General features: G+C 43.6%; 1 long non-coding RNA gene across 1 annotated transcript; it reads left to right on the top strand.

Moving 5' to 3' along the window:
- Positions 1 to 3,777: 3,777 nt before the first annotated feature.
- Positions 3,778 to 16,502, top strand: LOC129030334 (uncharacterized). The gene is made up of 3 exons (XR_008500621.1): positions 3,778 to 3,843; positions 8,361 to 8,448; positions 16,301 to 16,502. It is a non-coding gene; the product is annotated as an uncharacterized LOC129030334 (long non-coding RNA).
- Positions 16,503 to 17,078: the final 576 nt, after the last annotated feature.

Genomic DNA, 17,078 nt, shown 5'->3' with positions numbered 1-17,078 from the left:
CATGGGGGTGGAGTTCTTATGAATGGTTTAGCATTATCCCTTTGGTGCTGTTCTCGTGATAGAGTTCTCACAAGATCTGGTTGTTTAAAAGTATGTGGCATCCTTTCTCTCTCTCTCTCTCTCTCAGTCCTGCTCCTGCCATATAAGACACCCACTCCCGCTTTGCCTTCTGCATGAGTAAAAGCTTCCTAAGGCCTCCCCAGAAGCCGATGCTGCCATGCTTCCTGTTGAACAGCCTGCGAAGCTGTGAGCCAATTAAACCTCTTTTCTTTATAAATTACCCAGTCTCAGGTATTTCCTTATAGCAATGCAAGGACTGACTAATACATGCTGTCTGCACAAATATGAAATCCTCTCCAAGACATGCTGATAGCTGAAAAACAAGATACAGACCGTATTTATGATATGCTAACTCTGATGTAACAAAAGGGAGGGGAAGAAGGGCAATACATTCCACTGTGCTTGTATTTGATTTTTTTTAGTTCTGGGAGATACATAAGAAATGAATAAAGTAGTTGTCAGAGGCTGAGGAATAAGATATATAGGGACAGGTGTGGGAGCAAGACACTTTTATGAACACATTTTATACAGTTTGGGTTTTTTGTTTTTTTTGTTTTTTTTGTTTTTGTTTTGGAGACAAGGTCTCGCTGTTACCTAGGCTGGAGAGTAGTGATACAGTCATGGCTCACTGCAGCATTAAACTCCCAGGCTCAAGCAATCCTCCTACCTTAGCCTCCTGGGTAGCTGGGACTACAAGCATATGGCACTATATTTATCCACTCTAACACTGCTATAAAGAATGACCTGAGACTGGGTAATTTATGAAGAAAAGAGGTCTAACTGATTCACAGTTCTACAGGCTGTATAGGAAGCATAGCTGGGAGGCTTCAGGAAACTTACAATCATGGCGGAAGGCAAAGGGGAAACACACACATCTTACTATGTTGGAGCAGGAGAGTGAGAGAGTGAAGAGGGAGGTGCTACACACTTTCAAACAACCAGGTCTTGTGAGAACTCACTCACTATCATGAGAACAGCAAGGGAGAACCCACCCCCATGATCCAATCACCTCCCACCAGGACCCTCCCTCAACATTGAGGATTAAAATTCAACATGAGGTTTGAGTTGGGTCACAGAGCCAAACCATATCAGCCCAGCTAATTTTTGTTTTTAAATTTTTGTAGATACAGGGTCTCACTATGTTACCCAGGCTGGTCTTGAACTCCTGGGCTCAAGTGATCCTCCCGCCTCGGCCTCCTAAATTGCTAGGATTACAGGCATGAGCAGCCATGCCTGGCCTACAGTTTGATTTTTGAATCATGTAAATATATTATTCAGAAATAAAATAATAATTTTTAAATATTTTATCCCAAAAAAAGTATCTGACTTCTTGTGGAAGGACAACTGTTGAGTTGAGGGAGCTGCCAGTCCTCAGCAGCTCACTCTCAATATCCTCCCCTTCTTTGAAGTTCTCCAAGCTAGGGCAGAGGCTGGCAAAGCCCCTCTCCTAGCTCTGTCTGCTTCATAACTGCAGTGCAAAGGATGACACGGCTGTTGGAGCAGACACCCAAGTGGCAACCATTCTGTAAGATGGAACAGAGCTGGTGGCAGGAAAGCAGGTGGTCTGGGAAGAAAGCAGAGGTGCCTGTGAGCTTGAGCTGTCATTTGACCCCCTATCCTTGATTTAGTGATACAATTCTGCCAGCCCTCTCAGATACAAAAGGGAAGACATGCCAGGAAGAATGAAACTGTGAAGGCATCTCACCTTATGAGGAAGCCAGATTCCAAATCATCTTTGTATGGGTAAGTGGGTATGGCCATTTTGGAGAGAAAATTGGTAGTGTCTAGTTTTTTGGGTTTTTTAAACATGTTCTTTGGCTCAGCAATTCCACTATTTGCCACCTTCCCTAAAGAAATTTATGGACATCTACTAATTCGTTGTTTATAAATACTTAATGAAATCAACTAGAAACAACCTACATATCTGTTGATAGAGGCAAGGTTAAATAAACAATGGTAAGTTAAAAAAAAAAGGAGATGGTACTGAAATAGAAAGATAGCCAAGCAAATCATTGAGAGAAAAAGGCAAATTGTGGAACAAGAACAGAGTGATAACATTTATGTAAAACAAAACACTGCACATCCGCAATGCAAAACCATGTGCTTCTAATGGTATGTAGAGGTAGAGAGGTCTGGAAGGGCATTTGCAAGACTGATAATAGTGGTTACTTGGAGTAGAATAGGGCAGAGGAGCGAGTCATCAAGAGGAACTTTAGCTTTATTTATGACATTTGAATTTTTACCAAAAAAAATTTGGTAAATGTGTTTAACAAATTTTGTTTTATTAGATTTTTGTTCTTATTTTTTCTAGTGTTTTGAGGGATCTCTTTAGATGTTAAGCAAATATATTTGTGAATGACTTATATCATTTTTTAAACCCCCTGCATTAAAATGTTCAAAAGCCTTGGTTCCAATTCCTGGATCTGAGCCAAAGATTAAAATTGACCCTCCAGACCAGAATTGACCTTTCTATTACAGGTTTAGAGCCAAGTTCTCTCCCTGGGTAACAACTCCCTATTTCTCTGTACTATGTGCCCTTGGCCTGGACAAGGGAAATGGTCTACCACTAAATGGAAAGGGTTCGATAATTTGAGTGGAGAAAGCTGAGAATCCTCCCCACACCCAACCAAGCACACAAATACAACTGGAAGAAGGCAGTCTTTCTGAAGGGCTGTGAAGTCAACTTGTCTGCACCTGCAGCAGGTAACACACCACACCTCCACAGCTGCTACCAGCTTTCCAGGAGAGCCTGTGTACCTGGAGAGGAGGAGGCAAGTGCTTCTGAACTTGACTTGATGTCTTAGATTCTGCAATGCGTAGTCTGTAGGGACAGGCTGTGGCTTATCCTATAGGCTTGGGTTGGAGTCAGCAAGCATCTGGACTGGCAGAAAATAAAAGATGCAAAGGTGGAGGAAAGCATACGTGGTCTGGAAGACAGACTTGGGGGGTGGGTGGCTGCTACAACACCCTGGTTAGAGGTAGAGGGGTAAGTCAGTGTGTCTTCTGCACAGACCTCTTCCCTACCTCATTCTTCATTTCCCATACAGCCTTGCTGAGTTATTCACAAACATCTGATTCAACTGGAAGCTGGGTTGAGGATGACCTAAAGGACCAGTGTGATGCCTGCCCAGGGGTGTGGGCCCATAGTCAGAGTCCAGAGCCTCCTCTCAGCTTTTAGCACATCTCACTCACATCCTGGGTCCTTAATTAGCAATATGGAAGCAAGCCAAGTGATAAGATGTTGTCCCTGGGAAGTCCAGAAGCACTCCTTTTCTCATTTGTATAAGCATAATGATTTGCTTACATAAATAATCACGAAAATTCAAATCCCTCTCAGAAATCAGGTCATAAAACCATGAAATGCAGCATGTGGGTGAGAATCACAGGGAAAGGTAGGTCTTGCAGGGGAAAGGATGGCAGGGAGGAAGAAAGCAGGGTGCCAGGGGCCCTGGGCTACTGTCCAAGTCAGGTGGCTCACCGTCTCTGAGAACATTTCACTTTCTGGTAAATGGGGCAGTTGGAGATAGAAGGGTTAGATGAATGCCAAGAGTGAGCACAGCTGAGGTCAGTGCTGTACCTGCAGTCCAGGCTGGAGTAGAAATCCTGGGCCCATCTTACCTCTGACCTCATTTCCTCCTCTGTAATAATGTGGGGGTGGGGGAAAGTTCTGGTCATCAGCTCTAGCATTCCATGGTTCATTTCCTCATCAGTGATGGAAAATCACCAAGCAAGAGAACAGGATGGAGAATAACCAGACGGGAGCAATCGGAGGTGCTATTTCAGGTGAGGTGGCCAGGGAAGGCCCTCTGAAAGGGTGGCTTGAGCAGGTGGCTGAATGTACAGAAGCTGCCAATCATGCAAAGATCTGGGGTACAGCATGCCAAGCAGAGGAAATGCGAGTGCAAAGGCCCCGAGATTGGATGTGGGCTTAGTACAAATGTGGCATGGCAAGAAGGCCGGTGTGGCTGAAGCAGCATAAGCAATGGGTGGAGGGGCTGAGAGGACAGAGGGGCAGGAAAGAGCCAGGCCTGGGTAGGAGATGTGTCAACTTGATATATGATGCAAAGCCCTTGGAGGTTCCCAAACACAAAAGGGATGATCTAATATATGGTTTTAAAAATGCCATTCTTGCTGTGAAACATTGACCCTGGGGGAAGGAGGAGTAGAAATGTCAAAAGTGGAAGCAGACCAATCAGGAGGCCAGGGCAATGGTCTGTGCAGGAGAGACTGACATCTTAGACTCGGGCAATAGGAGAGAAGGTGGTGAGGATTATATTCTGGGCATAAAGGCAACAGAACTAGCTGATGGCGTCAACGTAGGAGATGAGGGAAAGAAAGAAATCAAGGGGCATTCATAGGTTTGAGGGTTGAGTAACTGGGGATATTTCACAGAAATGGAGAAGTCTGGGGAAGGGGCAAGTATTGTGGGGGCCGGGGTCAAAAGTTCTGTATTTTGGCCAAGTTAATTAATATTTGAGATACCTCTTAGGTGTCCAAGTGAAGATGTCAAATAGGCAATTGAATACAAAATCTGAATCTTAGCCCAGGCAGGTCTCACACCTGTAATCCCAGCACTTTGGGAGGCTGAGGCGAGAGGATCACTTGAGGCCAGGAGTTTGTGATCAGCCTGGGCAATAGAGCAAGACCCTGTCTCTACAAAAAAAAAAAAAAAGTCATCCAGGCATGGTGGCACATGCCTGTAGTCCCAGCTACTCAGGAAGCTGAGGCAGGAGGATCACTTGAGCCCATGGTTCAAGGCTGCAGTGAGCTATAATCACATCACTCAATACTACACTCCAGCCTGGATGACAGAGAGAGACTTCATTTGTTAAAATAAAATTTAAAAAAATTAATTAAAAATAAATCCAAATCTTTCCTGAGATTCATATTCAGGAGTAACTGTCATGTAGAAGGCATATAATGCCATGGGTCACATGAAACCATCTAATGAATGCCACTGGAAAAGAGAGAATAGCTAAAAACTGAGCACTGGGCACACCAGCACAGTGAGGTTGGAAGGAAGAAATGGAGCTAACAAAGGAGACAAAAGAGGAGTAGCCAGTGAGAAGAGAGAAACATCTGGAGAGAAGAGAGAGCAACAAAAGGTGGGTGAAGGAGAATGTGGTCCACCAGGCCCAACAATGCTGAGCAGTTGAGTAAGTGAGGACCTGGCCATTGAATTTGGCAAGAAAAGGGATGTCAGCGGCCCTAAAACAAAAGTGAAGAAGAGCTTGAGGACGGAAGCCTGACAGGAGTGAACTAAGGAGAGAATGAAAGGCGGAGACATGGAGCCAAGGAGCACTGAGACTCCCTTGAGTAGTTTTGCTGTAAAATAAAAGTGGGTGCAGAGACAGGGCAGGGGGACAGAGAAATGCAGGGGTAGCTGGAGGGAGCCATAGAATCAAAAGAGGGTTTTTATGTTTAAGATAGTAGTTGTCATATAGCACATTAGTAAGTTCATATGAATCACAGTGTAGGTGACAGAGATCACTAATGCAGGAGTCAAATCCTTGCAGAGCCCCCAGAGGAGGTGATGAAGGGAGGTGATGGACATCATTCAGATGCAAGTAGGTTAGCAATTCCTGGGGTAGAAATAGGAGGTAACTCCTTTCTGATTGCTCCTGTTTTCTGAATGAGATAGCACATAAAGTCCACTCAGCCATGTTAGCTGTTGAAGTCCTTGTGGCTGTCACGCCTATACAGACTGGGCTCTCCTCTCCAGCTCTTCCTCTTAGACTAAGCTGAGCTGCACTAGCCGCTGCCACATCCTCTTGGGGCCATCCTCTGCCACACTCCACATATTGCTGTGGTTTGCTTACAACCCCTGGAAGGTCCTACTGGCTGCTCCTAGAAGAGTCTGGGTGGCATCTTTCCCTTACTCGTTATCACATGGTGCTGTAAGCAGTGGCCACACACTTTAGCTGGTGGGATGGGCCATCACAGGCAGTAAATGCGTAAGACTGCTCAGATTTTAAAGCACCCATGAATCAGTAGAATGAGTTTAGAATTGTAGTCATCAACACACATTTAAAAAAAAAAAAAAAACAGGCACTAAAAAAATTAGTTGAGTAGGATAAAGCAATAAAAGATATTAACTACAAACCAGATAGGAGGTGCAAAATTGTACCTACATAAATCAGGTGGAAAAAGTTGAAAGCAGATAAGATAAAATAGGTAAGCATGACATTTAAAAGGTATTCATAGGACTTGGTTACAAAACCAACTCACAACTAAAAAGTCTTAGGGCCTCTCGCTGACTTAGGAGCCTGATCCCAACTCTGAGAATGACTCAGTGTGTTACCCTGTGGCTAGTGTAGACCAATGATCTTGTCTCAGAGTCACTAGCCAACAGCCCAAATCAAGTACTTGAAACTTTGACTCAGAAACCTCAGTGTCAGAATCTTTGACCTAGGAACCACCTGTAGTGGTTAATCTGCAGTTTGCACCCCTTAGTTCAGGGCTTTACAACACCAGGGGCGGGGGCGGGGGAAGGCATAGAGCTGATGACCTAAAGGAAACCCATTGCAGCAACCCTTTTGCGTTAAGTTTTTACAAATAAGTGTTGTTTTAGAATCCTCCAGGTAATGCCTTTGTTATTTAATGTGTCTGAGACAATTCTGCACATTAAAGAATATAAAATATTACCTTGTAATTCCAATTTGAAATGTGTAATTGACATTAGACTTCTATTTTAATTTGAAATGTCTAAAACAATGTGGTTAAGTTTGTAAAAGATGTATGAATTTTGAGTCTGATTTACTACATTTTCTTTAATTTTCTTTTTTTGGAGTTTTAGGGATTGCTTAGATGGCTAGAAAGATTTTATTCATCAGATTTTTAAGTCTGCCTTGGCAGGCACTTGCAGTGTTTGAAAGAATCAGATATATCAAATTTGTAGTTTAAAATATTTAAGGGAACTCAATTAACTATGCTAGAAAAGAGAGTTAAGTATTTAGGAGGATTTAATATGGTGTTAAAGTTGTCAAAATCAAAATGGAGACATTAATGTTAAGAAAACCCTGATAAATGGAGCCAGGGAAGGCCATGAAAAAAGAGTTCTCATGCTTGTATCCCTGATCATGAAAAAGACTCTGCAAAAAACAAAACCCTGCACAAAGGCCATTGCAACCTTACACAGAAAATACTGCTTTAAAAGGAGTGCCCAGCAACTGCCTGTCCAACCTCAGACTGGCAATATCTTTGTTATTGATCTTAGTAGCCCAGCATAACTATTTCAAAACAGTGATGTAATGCTCATTTTTTTTCTTTTGAAAACCTTTGTCTTCCTGTAAAAACCTTTGTCTTCCTGTAAAAACCTTTGTCTTCTTTACTTACCCTGAATATGCACAGAGTTTACTATGGAGTGCATATTCCTATTGCAATGCTCTATTCCCAAACAAACATCATTTTCTTTTAGAGAGCCTCTCTCTGTTTGTGATTTAGGTTGGTGATGTAAAGCAATGGCATAACTGAGCATTAATTCAAATAAAAGTGGCTTTTCTCTTTGTTATATTAAAAAGAGGCCTTACAAATAGAATAGTAAGATTTGTAAGTTGAACTTAAAGCATTAAGAAAATTTAGGGGCTAGGCATGGTGGCTCACACCTGTAATCCCAGCACTTTGGGAGGCCAAGACAGGAGGATCACTTGAGCCCAGGAGTTCAAGACCAGTCTGGTCAACACAGACCTCATCTTTACTAAAAATTAAAAAATTAGGCCAGGTGCAGTGGCTCATGCCTGTAATCCCAGCACTTTAGGAGGCCGAGGCGGGAGGATCACTTGAGGTCAGGAGTTTGTGACCAGCCTGATCAACATGATGAAACCCCATCTCTACTAAAAATACAAAAAAATTAGCTGGGTGTGGTGGTGGGCGCCTGCAATCCCAGCTACTCGGGAGGCTTAAGGCAGGAGAATCACTTGAACCTGGGAGGCAGAGATAGCAGTGAGCTGAGATAGTCTCACTGCACTCCAGCCTGGGCGACTCAGCAAGACTCTACCTCAAAAAAAAAAAAAAAAAATTAGTCAGGTGTGATAGCACACAACTGTGGTCCCAGCTACTCGGGAGGCTGAGGTGGGAGGATCATCTGAGCCCAGGAGGTCAAGGCTGCAGGGAGCCGAGATTGTACTACTGCATTCCAGCAGGGGCTACAAAGTGAGACCCTGTCTCAAAAAAAGAAAAAGAAAAAGAAAATTATGTTTTTAAATTTATAATTATAATAAATTTAATTATATAAATTTAAGCTCAAGTAACTGTAAATATTCTTTCTGTGCATATAAGTTATTCTTGTATTAACCCCACAGGAGCTGGCTATTCTTCAAGTCAGAAGGCCTGAGAGAGGAGCTGCCCAGGTGGTCTTCATGGGGCTGTGCGGCCAGCCAACCCCAACAGGTTGACAATCCTTGTGTACTTCATCTTTGTTGGTTCCGCTGTATCCCTGATGATGAGCAACTGCGATGCCCATTTCAGCACTGAGTTCCAGTCAGGAAAACATCCACCCACCCACCACACGCTCACACTTACACACACACATTCACACACGCACACATGTTCTGGCTCCGAAAAAAGAAAAAAAAGCAATTTAAAATGATTCTGATCCTTTGCTTATTTCCACAAACTCCACGAAAATTGTACATTGTCCAAGCAACATTTCTTAATATTCTCTTTTTCTCTCACATCCATTTTCCCTACTGCTTTCCACCTTTCTCTTCCAAACTCCCTGTTAAAATTCCTGCCCCAGGGAACTTCTATTCAATTTTGTGGAATGGAGGCTGCTCTGATTTAAATTAAAAAATAAAAATAAAAAAATCCCTACTCCATGTCCCAGATCCCTGGTTTTGTTGTTGTTGTTGTTGTTGTTGTTTTTTCCTGAGACAGGGTCTTGTGTCTTCCATGCTGGAGTGCGGTGGCATGATCATGGCTCACTGCAGCCTCAACCTCCTGGGCTCAAGTAATTCTCTTGCCTCAGCCTCCCCAGTAGCTGGGAGTACAGGTATGTGCTACCATGCCTGACTAATTTTTTTCTTTTTATTTTGTAGAGACAGGGTCTTGCCAGGTTGCCCAGGCTGGTCTAGAACCCCTGGGCTTAAGTGATCCTCCTGCCTCGGCTTCCCAAAGTGATGGGATTACAAGTGTGAGGCACTGCACCCAGGCTGTATCCCTGCATTTTTACGGATTTAGCATCACAAAAGTCTAAACAATTAGACTGACTAAGGCAGAACTGCCCTTATGAGAGCAGACATAAGAGGGAAAAGGCTAAAACACTGTGTTAAAAATTATCCAAATGTGAGGAAAACGCAAAAAGAGTAGGTGTGCCTTTTTAGTGTCTAAGCTGCCTGCCCAAGGGGCATCTGATGCTCTCAGGCAGGAGTACACAAATTTTTTTTGTAAAAGATCAGATAGTAAATCTTTTCAGCATGAAGAGCATGAGGTCTCTGTCACAAATACTCAGCCACCATTACAACATGAAAGCAGCCAACAGACAACACATGACAAATGAGTGTGGCTGTGTTCCAGTAAATCTTGATTACAAAAACAGGCAAGAGGCCAGAGCTGACTCATGGGCCATAGTTTGCTGACCCCTTCTGTAAAGGAAAGTATTTTTGTTTGATTTGCTATTTACCATTGATTGAACACAAGGCTCTGTAGAGTTACTTGTTAACTTGCAGAAGATTGATAAGTGGCAAGTAATGTTTATTCACCAGAATATAAAATTATTTCTGTTCAGTAGAAAAGATAAACCCAACTGTTATATTATTGCCCTGTTTTGTATGTAACTTTGCTTCATTTTTTTTAACAAATTAACATTATTGCCCTAATTTGTATATAACTATGCTTCTTTTAAAAATATATATTTTTTAAATAAATTTGAGACAGGGTCTCACTAGGTTTCCCAGACTGGTCTTGAACTCCTGGCCTCAAGTGACCCTCCCACCTTAGCCTACTGCATAGCTGGGATTACAGGCACAAACCACTGCATGCAGCTAACTTTGCTTCTCATTCCACCACTTTTTATTCCACTGATTATATGTATATGTATATCTGCATCATCTCTCTCTCTCTCTCTCTCTCTATATATATATATATATGGAAATATATATCTCAGTCTCTCCTATCCTCCTTTAATCAGTTTTGCTATCCTGTCAATTCCTCCAACGAGTGTGATGTTGTGAAATATATATTTGTTCTTCATTTCCTGTTTCCTGACATACAGCTTTTAAAAACCCTTGGAATCTCTGGAATAATAAGAGTGTCTTTTGCATGCTAATAGATGACTGCTGGCTGGCAGCCCCAATGTAGTAGCTTCATGATGGGGCTTGTCACAGGAAAGACCAAGGCAGGATTGGAGACTTGAGACTGTTAGCCCCACTCCCCAACCAGTGGGGGAGTGAAGGGACTGAAGGTTGTGTCAGTCACTAACGGCCAATGGTTTGGTCAATCATGTGTACGTAATAAAGCCACTCTTAAAAACCCAAAAAGGACAGGGTTTGGAAGGGCTCCCAGATAGCTGGACACATGAAGGTTCCTGGAGGGTGGTGCCCCAGAGGGGCATGGAAGCTCCACGCCCCTTCTCACATGCCTCGCTCTGCGCATCTCTTCATCTGGTGTTCATCTGTATCCTTTGTAATCTCTTAGAATAAACTGGTAAACCTAAGTGTTTCCCTGAGTTCTGTGAGCTGCTCTAACAGATTCACAGAACCCGAGGGAGGTGAACCCAGATTTATAGGCCAACAGTCAGAAGCATAGGTGACAACCTACCACCTGTAACTGGCACCTGAAGTGGGAGGCAGTCCTGTGAGACTGAGCCCTCAACCTGTGGGATCCAACGCTAACTCCAGGTAGATAGTGTTGGAGTGAATTAGGACACCCAGCTGGTGTCGGCTGCTGGAGGACTGGTGGTAGGAGAAATCCCCAAGCATTTTGGTGACTAGAGGTCACAGAAGAACTCAGTGTTGAGGTGTTGTGACAGTATGGTAGGGAAAACTGCATTTGGTTTTTTTCCTTTTACAATCAGTTAAATTTTTAACACAAGTCTACTGTGTATTAGTAAAAGGGTTACATTTTTTAACGTCTTGACAGTTACACTTTGACAACTTCCATATCAATCACTTTTTTTTCCTGTCCCTTTGGAACCAAAATCACTTGGGTTACCCTCAACCAGGCTGCAGCCTATTCCCCAGGCCTTGAAAGCTTTGAGGCCCTTCCATCAGCCCTAATCCCTCTGAATACCAGGCCTCCTGGAGTTAAAAAATAGACTTGAGGCCAGGCCTGGTGGCTCACACCTGTAATCCCAGCACTTTGGGAGGCAGAGGCGGGCAGATCACGAGGTTAGGAGTTCGATACCAGCCTGGCCAACATGGTGAAACCCCGTCTCTACTAAAAATACAAAAAAAAATTAGCCGGGCGTGATGGCACACGCCTGTAGTGCCAGCTACTCAGGAGGCTGAGGCAGCAGAATTACCTAAACCTGGGAGGTGGAGGTTGAAATGAGTCAAGATCGTGCCACTGCACTCCAGCCTGGGCGACAGAGTGAGACTCCATCTCAGGGGAATTAAAAAAAAAAAAAAAAATAGACTTGAACAATGAGGCTCCACTGGATGGATTTAGGGGAATTACAGGATACAGGACCTGCCGGTGCAATGCCACACTCCACCTGTCCAGACTTGGACCTCACTGAGGGAGGTCTGTGGGGACAGGGAGAGGCCCTCTGCCTCCACCCCCTCCTCTACTCCCCAAACCCTGAGTCATGCTGAATGTAGTAAACCTGGAACAGAAGGGTTCAATTTGGCAATTGGTATCTGAAGGACTCCAGGTGCTTCTCCCTTGATTCAAAATTTTACTTATAAAAAATAAGTATAAGAAAATTCTACTTAAAAGAAATAATCAGGGAGGTACAACAAATTGCACTTTTTTTTTTTTTTTTGAGATGGAGTCTCACTGTTGCCCACGCTGGAGTGCAGTAGTGTGATCTCAGCTCACTGCAACCTCTGCCTCCTAGGTTCAAGTGATTTTCCTGCCTCAGCCTCCCGAGTAGCTGCAATTACAGGCACATGCCAACACACCTGGCTAATTTTTGTATTTTTGGTAGAGACGGGGTTTCACCACGTTAGCCAGGATGATCTTGAACTCCTGACCTCTGGTGACCCACCTGCCTCAGCCTCCCAAAGTGTTGAGATTACAGGCATGAGCCACTAAGCCCAGCCATTGTACATATTTTGTGGGTATTTACTAAAACATTATTCAAAATAGTAAAAAAAAAAAAAGTTGAAATAAACTGGGGACTGGTTAAATAATTTTGGGTACAACCACATGATGGAATACTATACAGCCATTAAAAATTACATTGAGGCCAGGTATGGTGGCTCATGCTTATAATCTTAGCACTTTGGGAGGCTAAAGTGGGAGGATTGCTTGGACCCAGGAGCTCAAGACCAGCTTGGGCAATGTGGCAAAACCCTGTCTCTAAAAAAAAATAACAAAAAACATTAAAAAGCTGGGTGTGGAAGCACACACCTCTAGTCCCAGCTACTCAGAGGGCTGAGGTGGGAGAATCACTTGAGCCGGGGAGGTCAAGGCTGCCGTGACCCAAGATCAGGTCATTGCACTCCAGCCTGGGCAACAAAGCAAGACCCTGTCTCAAAAAAAAAAAATACATTGAAGAATATCTTACGGTATGGATAAATATTCATTTTACAGTGATAGATGCAAATAAAAGCAAATTACAAAATATACAGTTTAATTCCAACTTTGATACTACATATGTATATATGAATATATGCATATATTATGTATGTATATATAAATATAACAATATATGTTCTATATATGGATATTATATATTTACACATACATACACACATATATAATATCTTCTCTAGAGAGCAGAAAGAGATTAGACAGATAATGAAGATAGGATACAATTCCAGTCCAGCTCAACCTAGGGGACTTCTTTTAAAGCCTCAGGAGAGAGAAGTTGGGACTAGAAAGCAAGGCAGCTATTTGTAAGCATCTTTGTGTTTCATGCTATTGGGGTGGGAAACAACAGCACAACTCTTGAAAGCCCCTTTCCACTCACCCCACAAACTACAGAGCAGCTTTAGGACCTTCAGAGTTCAAGAAGGCCATTTGCAGAGTAGAAGAGTAAAAACACGCATGAACTTGACCCTGAGCTCATGGACTCTGCCATGAGGGAAATTCCTAAAACAGCAGGAGAGGCCCTGGAGGAAGGCAGAGGCCCTGCATCAGCAAGTCCAGGCAAAAGCCTGCATTCCATAGATGTTCATCTCTCTGGCTGGTGAGGTCTAAAGACGTTTGGTCTCAATATTAAGTCTCGTGAGAGAGGTCACAAACCCAGTCCCTTGGCCACAAAAGGAAATAAATTCTGGCTTGAGAGGTTAGGGAGGAACAGGGCAAGGGGAGGTTCAAGAAAGTTTTCGTGGATGAGATGATATTTAAGCAAGGCCCGAGAAAATGAGAATTTCAACCAATAGCCATATGGTAGGTCAGAAAGCAAAGGTAAGGAGGGGTCAAGTGCAAGGGGCAACATCAGATATGACCAGGGTGTCGTGGGGCATGGCTGATGGAGAAGATTAGACTGGAGTTTGGGAATGCCACAGTATCAAGGTTGGATTTAATCCTATGGGTGATAAAGCCAACTGGTCAACCCCCAACCCACTTGCAATATGGCTCCAAAATAGCAGGTGTTTGATAAAATGACTACTTTTACTCTACTATTCCCTCCCTCTTAAGAAGAAAAAGAAAGTGGAGGCTCAGAGAAAGGCAGTGGCTTGTCCCAATCACACTATGATTTGGCCACAAAACAAGAACGAAACGTCACACCCAAAAATGCCGCCTCCACCTCCCTTCCTTGCTTTCCTCCCTGCTGGACTACAGACTATCTCAAGAGTGACGTACACCATCAGTGCTTCAGCTTTCCCCCGAAACAATGCCAAAATATTAGCCATATGTCACTGTAGTAAGAGCCCTGAACCGGGAATCCCAGCTTTGACGCAGACATGCTGATTGACTCTGTGACCATTCCCTTCACTTCTCCACTCTATTTTTCCCCACCTGTAAAGTGAGGTCCTTTCCAGTTATAAAAACAGATGATGCTATTGTCCTGTTTTGTATCTAATCTTGCTGTGTTATTAAAAAAATAGGGCTCTGTACATTCATCTTGGCCAATTCCCTTCTTATCTCTACTTCCCACAGCCCCTTTTCCTAGAGAAAACCAGCATTGTTCTTCTGGATCCGTCTCTTAAGAAAGCGCTTTGCCTCCCTGGTTATTTAGGTGATAAGAAGTGTCCTAGATGACAGCCCTGGAATGGGCTGGAGGCAACAAAAAAGCAAGTGAAATAGACAGTTACAGTGACAACAATAATAACAACCAACACCGCTCACTAAAGAGAAAGAAATAAAAAAGAAAATTAAAATCTCCCACAATGCCCACACAGTCATTGAATAGCTGCATGTGTACAGCACTTGGTTACTTTTACATACTTCATATTTTAGCCTACAGAGCAGCTCACGGGGGTGGATTTAATTTTTAGTCCAGCTCCTGGCACAGTGCCCGGCACAAGTTTAATAAATGTTCTGTGAATAAATGACCCTATTTTTAGATGAGGAAATCGAGGCTCAAGGAGAACAAGCAATGTAATGTCCCCCTCCTGTTCAGCCATCTGCCTTTCACGCCACTGAATGCAGTAGTCCTCAGTGCCCTGAACTTGACCCTCTTCTGCTTTTCGGACTGGTCCTTCGAATCCCTCTGTGACTCACCACACCACCTCTCCTGCGTATGACGTCTACATTTTAAAACAAACCATGTGGAAATAACACATTAGTCTGCTTGCCCCCCCAACCCCCGCAAAAAAAAAGGCCTCTTTATAACAGAAACTTCTCAGGCTGGTAGGGGAATTTTGTTCCCCCATTTATGGTAGAAAGGCCCTAACCTTGGACCTCACACCATAGCTATTCACATGGGGGAATGATGAATAACATGGGAAGCAGCATGTAACTCTCCTGGGCCCCAGTACAGACGAGTTACTCCCAGGCCGTCCTTTAACCATCAACCCCCATCCACAGAAAATGAGCTTTGGAATGTCTGCCCCAAATTGGGTTAGGGCTCCCCAGAACCATGGACATTCCTCATGTACTCCTTGGAAGTGGTAGGTCGGGTTTAGCACACAGTCTATAGAACATCTACACACATGGCAGTCATCTCTATCTATTGTGACAAATGGCTGGAACTCAAGCATACAATATACCCAATGGTTCTTCTTTTTTGACAGTGACATCAGGAACATTTGCATCTTCCATCCCAGGGAAAGGTAAAGAGAGACAAGCCTTTAAACACAAAATTAGTGGAGGCTCAGGTCTGAAAAATGAATTATTTCACTCATAGCTATTTTATTTTTCCTGCCAATAAAAATACTTAGAGACTGAGTTGGCAAATGAGAGCCTGAGACACGTGCGGGGAAATTCTGGTTCTGCTGCTGCTGCTGCTACTGCTACTGCTACTGGTACTGCTACTGCTACTGCTACTGCGACTGCTACTGACTAATCACTCTGAATTCACTTTGTCTCCACCAGAACTCTGCCCCTACTTCCTTGGGAATTCCCCAGCACAGGAAGTTTGCAATTGCTTGATACCTTGCTGTTTCTAAGACCGGAAATGGAATATTTGTGGAACTTCCTTTGCCAGAGGAAATGGTGACCTTTAAACTTTCATTGAAAGAGAAGGAAGTGGGTGCGATACTACGGTTCCCTCTGTCAGTACTGTCTAGTAAGGCTAAGAATCATCCTTGGAGTGACCTCAGCAGAGTCCCTGAGAGACAGCTAGGCAGTGGCTCTACGGGTGTCCTGGGCCTAAGCCCCGTCTGCCCTCCTCCCAACCCACCTTCCACTCTCAAGAGGCCTTGGATTCTATTTTCTAAGACCAGGAATGAAAAAGACTCAAGAAGAACCTCACAGTCCCTACCTGAGCCTGCTTCCGAAGCCTGTCCTAGGGCTGTCCCTCCAACCCCCAGCTCATCAGCCTTGTGGCCTCCCTGTGTGTGGAAGGCACTTTCTTCCTGGCCACAAAAAACAGGTCCTCCCTGGACTTCAGGGTGCTCCTCATCAGCTGATGCCATCCAGGTTCACTCCTCCCAAAGTTCTCTTCCTGGCTCCAGGCCCTGGAATCCCCGTATTCAGCAACTCATATTTGACTCCCTTCCTCTTTCTCCTCCCTTCTCTTCCCTGCCAGGAAGGCCCATTCCTGAGTGATGCCAGACATATCCCCATTGACCTCCACACCATCCTGCATTGAGTGGGAGCATCTCTTTTATCTCTGCAAGGCCTCTCCATTACCCACAGGCTGGCAAGCTCTCCTCCTGAGAAGTTTCCTAAAGCAGATGCTTCATAGAAGCAGGAAAGGAGAAAAGGAAGAAGAAAGGGAGGGGAAGCTACTTTTTACTGAATGCCACATGTAAACAATATATTGGGTCATCTGAACTTACTGAAGTACAAACCAGAAATGGCATTATTTTTTTCCAGTAACTGCCTTCAAACATGCTCTGTCAGACCCCCCTGACATCTCAGGTCACTGCAGAACTTTCTGTTAAATAACTTGCATATATGAACAGTCTCAGAAGCCAAAAAAAAAAATAACAGCTATGCACTCTTGCACCTAATTCTGTACTTTTCCCCAAACGCCATTAAAATATTATAACATTAAAGGGGTATTTAAATTCACAAATCCACAAGGATGGGGAAAACAAATGAGAAGACAGCAAGAGTGAGGGAGAAGGGGATACATTTCTTTGATCAATCAGGCAATTCCCTGGCATTCACATCACCGAGTTCATATTTGCAGTAGCAATTCAAGAGTTCAGAGCCTCACACAGGAGTATCTTTAAGAAAAAAAGAAAAAATTTTTTTGAAGGCTGGAAAGCAGTTGGGCAAATGGTAGCTGATCCTAAGGACCAATCGACATCTAGTACCTTTGGGAGTGGGATCACAGGGATGGTAAAATAAAAAAAAAG

This window comes from Pongo pygmaeus, chromosome 12 (assembly GCF_028885625.2).
Source record: "Pongo pygmaeus isolate AG05252 chromosome 12, NHGRI_mPonPyg2-v2.0_pri, whole genome shotgun sequence".
NCBI classification, from domain to species: Eukaryota; Metazoa; Chordata; class Mammalia; order Primates; family Hominidae; genus Pongo; species Pongo pygmaeus.
This window is presented reverse-complemented; position numbering and strand designations above follow the sequence as displayed.